Below are 5,471 nucleotides of genomic sequence, written 5' to 3'. Positions count from 1 at the left end.
CCGCCTCGCGGGGACGGGGACTGGAGCGCGCGGAGCGAGCGCCCCGCCGCCCGCGGGGTCCCACGCGGCGTCGGCCGGCCGGCCGGGGCTGACCCGCCCCCTGAAGCCGGCTCGGGATGGATCGCCGGAGAGAGGGACGCACCCTTCCCCGTCCCTCGCCCCGACACCCCGACGCGGGACAGACGACGGACGTGCTAGAGGAGACGAGTGACCCGCCGGGGCGGGCGCCACCCGGAGACCGAGGCCCCCCGACATCGCCCACGGGGCGGCTCGCTCTGCAGCAGGCAGGGGGGCGGCAACGTGAGCCAAGGCCGACAGACGGCGGCAGCGGCGGAGGGGGACGCCCCCCTGACCGCCCGCGGCAACCACTTTTCGCCATTCGTTTTCTCATCGAGTTAGACTTAAGGCTGACGACTGGCTTGGTTTTTTTCCCTTCGTGCTCGCCCGGCTTTTGCTCTCTCGGGTTTCTCGGCCCCGGAGGCGCTCGAGAAGACCCCTTCTTTTGCTCGCTCTTGGCTCGAAAGCCGCCCCCACCGCCCGAGCGCTGCTCGCGGCCGGCACACCCAACGGGGGCGCTCGGACCCGGGCCGGCACCGGCAACCCGGCGTGGTTTCGGACACCTGAAGGCTCGCGGGACCGCGCGGCCGTCACACAGCGGGGTTCGGTAAGGAAGCCCTCGGGCGCTCGCTCCCCCGGCTCGCGCGGGGGGAAGAACGGGGCCACACCTCGCACACCACGGGAAGCGAACGGAAAAGGAGGCCACCCTGCCCGCTCACCGGACTCGGCCGCGGCTCCCCATCACAGGGAGGAACGCGGAAGAGCCGGCCCGCCGGGGGCCCTCTCCGACACGACCCAGCACAAAGCCTCATCGCTCGACAGAGAAAGGACAGAGGAGAGAAGCCAAAGAAGCGACGGCCCACGCGGCCGCACCGTGCCCTGGGAAAGCGGCGGCCACGCCACGCGTAGCCATGCGTTCGAGCCACCGAGCGCGGGCTGCGAGAGGTACTCCGGAGGCGTCAGCACCGGCAGGCGCCGGCTCAGCGTGGAGACGCTCTCCCACCCCGGCCCGGGGAAAGGAGGGGGAGAGGCCAGTGCGGCGCACCGGCACGCGGACGGATCTCTCTTTGCAACGGGAAGGAGCAGGGAGGCGTCACCGGCCCCCACCACCTGCTCCGGGAACCACAGGCTCCCTTTTCCTTTTTTCCCCCTTGATCGTGCCCCAACGAGGGTGACGCACCCGACAGGGCCGTCTTCTCAGCGTTCGAAACTCCCGGCGACCGCCGCCGGACGCCGGGTCCGAAACCCGTAGGGAACCGCTCATCCCTGCCGGGGATCGGTTTTGCAGATGGAAGGAAAAAAAAAAAAAAGCCGACCCGCAGAGCACAGAGCCCCGACACGGGTAGCACACGGGGAGCAGGGGGAAAGCCACTGAGGGAAGGCAACCCCAAAGCCGCCCGAGTTCAGCTGCCCGTCAAAAGGTGGGACGACCGGGCTGCTGTTTCCCCCCAGCCCGGCTTTTGCACGGGCTCCGGCTTAGGGCCAGGAAAGGAGAGGGGGGAAAGAATAAAATCATCTCGGTGAGCTCCAGCTTAAGGCCGAAGGAAAAAGTAAACGACAAGAGCAGAGAGAGGCTTCACCGACAGCCTCCTTCACCCTGTAAAAATCCACCAGTCCCCGGGCTCAGTAAAAGTCATAGGGCTCTCCGGCACCGCAAACCTGGGGGGAAAACCAAAAGCGGTGCAGCTGGGACCCCACCACCAGCTGGCACACTCAAAACACAGCACTCCATAAAGGAGGGCAGTGCCATCAACGAGCCCACGGGGACGCAAGGGGAAGCCGCGGCAGGCTCGGCAACCCCGGGACATCTGCCTTGGGCCTTCCTGGGCATCGAAGCCAGGGGCCGCAAAAACACCCACTACAGCGGGCTCCAGCTTAGGGCCGGGGACACGACTATAAAAGGAAGATGGGGCGCCGCCGCCCCGCCGTCTACCAGCTTTCTCCCGGGCTGCTCGGCTCCCGGCGGACGCCCCCAGAGCCGAGCAGGGCTCCGGCTTCGGACCGGAGCGAGAATAGGAAAGAGACGGGGCGCCGCCGCCCCGCCGTCTACCAGCTTTCTCCCGGGCTGCTCGGCTCCCGGCGGACGCCCCCAGAGCCGAGCAGGGCTCCAGCTTAGGGCCGGAGCGCGACTATAGGAGGAAGGCAGGGCGCCGCCGCCCCGCCGCTTACCGGCTTTGTCCCGGGCTGCTCGGCTCCCGGCGGACGCCCCCAGAGCCGAGCAGGGCTCCAGCTTAGGGCCGGAGCGCGACTATAGGAAAGAGACGGGGCGCCGCCGCCCCGCCGTCTACCAGCTTTCTCCCGGGCTGCTCGGCTCCCGGCGGACACCCCCAGAGCCGAGCAGGGCTCCAGCTTAGGGCCGGAGCGCGACTATAGGAGGAAGGCGGGGCGCCGCCGCCCCGCCGCTTACCGGCTTGTCCCGGGCTGCTCGGCTCCCGGCGGACGCCCCCAGAGCCGAGCAGGGCTCCAGCTTAGGGCCGGAGCGCGACTATAGGAGGAAGGCGGGGCGCCGCCGCCCCGCCGCTTACCGGCTTGTCCCGGGCTGCTCGGCTCCCGGCGGACGCCCCCAGAGCCGAGCAGGGCTCCAGCTTAGGGCCGGAGCGCGACTATAGGAGGAAGGCGGGGCGCCGCCGCCCCGCCGCTTACCGGCTTGTCCCGGGCTGCTCGGCTCCCGGCGGACGCCCCCAGAGCCGAGCAGGGCTCCAGCTTAGGGCCGGAGCGAGAATAGGAAAGAGACGGGGCGCCGCCGCCCCGCCGTCTACCAGCTTTGTCCCGGGCTGCTCGGCTCCCGGCGGACGCCCCCAGAGCCGAGCAGGGCTCCAGCTTAGGGCCGGAGCGCGACTATAGGAGGAAGGCGGGGCGCCGCCGCCCCGCCGCTTACCGGCTTGTCCCGGGCTGCTCGGCTCCCGGCGGACGCCCCCAGAGCCGAGCAGGGCTCCAGCTTAGGGCCGGAGCGCGACTATAGGAGGAAGGCGGGGCGCCGCCGCCCCGCCGCTTACCGGCTTGTCCCGGGCTGCTCGGCTCCCGGCGGACGCCCCCAGAGCCGAGCAGGGCTCCAGCTTAGGGCCGGAGCGCGACTATAGGAGGAAGGCGGGGCGCCGCCGCCCCGCCGCTTACCGGCTTGTCCCGGGCTGCTCGGCTCCCGGCGGACGCCCCCAGAGCCGAGCAGGGCTCCAGCTTAGGGCCGGAGCGCGACTATAGGAGGAAGGCGGGGCGCCGCCGCCCCGCCGCTTACCGGCTTGTCCCGGGCTGCTCGGCTCCCGGCGGACGCCCCCAGAGCCGAGCAGGGCTCCAGCTTAGGGCCGGAGCGCGACTATAGGAGGAAGGCGGGGCGCCGCCGCCCCGCCGCTTACCGGCTTGTCCCGGGCTGCTCGGCTCCCGGCGGACGCCCCCAGAGCCGAGCAGGGCTCCAGCTTAGGGCCGGAGCGCGACTATAGGAGGAAGGCGGGGCGCCGCCGCCCCGCCGCTTACCGGCTTGTCCCGGGCTGCTCGGCTCCCGGCAGACGCCCCCGAGCCGAGCAGGGCTCCATTGGTCACCAGAGAAAGCAGGGTGCCGCCGCCCCGCTGCAGAATCAAGGTGGCCCCCGTGGCCGTTTCAAGCCCAAATGCACTGGATTGTCTCTGGAAGGTAAACCTGCTACCTCGAGAAGGGAGTGGGGGGGGCGCCGCCGCCCCGCCCGCAGCACCCGACTGGCCCCGCGGCCATCCTTCCGGGATCGCTTGGCTTCGGTCAAGCTACTACTCACGGCTGGAGCGTAGGTAGGATCGCGGGGCGCCGCCGCCACCGCCTTTGCCTGGGGGACACCCAGTAGGAAGCCACGGCAGGCTTGGTACAACTTAGCTATGGGACCCGAGAACCGGGTTGCTCTCGCCCTTTTGGGTGCTCGTTTGGACCGGCTTTTTTTCCGGGGAGTGCCCTTGTCTCGCTGGAAACCGTGCCGAGGCGCCGCCGCCTCCCCTTCCGCCCTTTAAGCCGGTCCGCCGGGCCGCCCCTCCCCGGCTGGCATCGGTTTCCCTTCGTCTGGCATGGTGAGCTCCGCAGCACCACCTACTCCCCTATATACGGACAGACGAGGCCACTCCCGCCGGGAGATCCAAGAGCGCACCCTGTGGTCACCGGAGAGGCGCGCCGAGCGCGCCGACTTTTACGATGACGTAACTGGAGGCAGAGGAAAACAGCGACCCCTTTGGCGACTACCGGAACCGCGCGGACAACTGGTCTACCCCGCTGCCAGAGACCAAGTCCCGCCGAGCGCGGTAGACCTGGCCGCCGCCGTGGGCGCCAGGACCGGGTAGACCTGGCAAACCGGCCCGGAGCCAGGAAGACCTGCCCGCCGCCTTGGCGCCATAGCCGGGCCGCCCTAGCGGACCGGCCCGGAGCCGGAACCGGGTAGACCTGGCCGCCGGCTTCCGAACCGGGTAGACCTGGCGGACCGGATCGGAGCCAGGAAGACCTGCCCGCCGCCTTGGTGCCATAGCCGGGCCGCCCTAGCGGACCGGCCCGGAGCCGGAACCGGGTAGACCTGGCCGCCGGCTTCCGAACCGGGGAGACCCGGCGGACCGGCCCGGACCTGGAAGCGGGAAAAGCCGGGCGAAACGGCCCGGAGCCGGGCAGACCCCGCGGTCCGGCTCGGAGCCGAAACCGGGAGAACCTGGCGGACCGGCCCGGAGACCGCTAGACCGTGCGGACCGGGCCGGAGCCGGGAGCGGGGAAAACGGGGGGACCGGCGCGGAGCCGGGCGGACCCCGCGGTCCGGCCCGGAGCCGGGACCGGGTTGACCTGGCGGCCGGCTGCCGTGCCGGGTAGACCTGGCGGCCCGGCCCGGAGCCGAAGGCGGGAAAAGCCGGGGGTCCGGGCAGACCCCGCGGTCCGGCTCGGAGCCGGAACGGGGAGAACCTGGCGGACCGGCCCGGAGCCCGGTAGAGCTGGGGGACCGGCCCGGAGCCGCGTAGAGCTGGGCGACCGGCTCGGAGCCCGCTAGACCGTGCGGACCGGGCCGGAGCCGGGAGCGGGGAAAACGGGGGGACCGGCGCGGAGCCGGGCGGACCCCGCGGTCCGGCCCGGAGCCGGGACCGGGTTGACCTGGCGGCCGGCTGCCGTGCCGGGTAGACCTGGCGGCCCGGCCCGGAGCCGAAGGCGGGAAAAGCCGGGGGTCCGGGCAGACCCCGCGGTCCGGCTCGGAGCCGGAACGGGGAGAACCTGGCGGACCGGCCCGGAGCCCGGTAGAGCTGGGGGACCGGCCCGGAGCCGCGTAGAGCTGGGCGACCGGCTCGGAGCCCGCTAGACCGTGCGGACCGGGCCGGAGCCGGGAGCGGGGAAAACGGGGGGACCGGCGCGGAGCCGGGCGGACCCCGCGGTCCGGCCCGGAGCCGGCTAAACGCGGGTAAACCGCCCGGCGCCGGGACCGGGTAGACCT

This window comes from Heliangelus exortis, unplaced genomic scaffold, assembly GCF_036169615.1.
Source record: "Heliangelus exortis unplaced genomic scaffold, bHelExo1.hap1 Scaffold_276, whole genome shotgun sequence".
NCBI lineage: Eukaryota > Metazoa > Chordata > Aves > Apodiformes > Trochilidae > Heliangelus > Heliangelus exortis.
The sequence above is the reverse complement of the archived record's forward strand: the minus strand, read 5'-3'. Positions refer to the sequence as shown.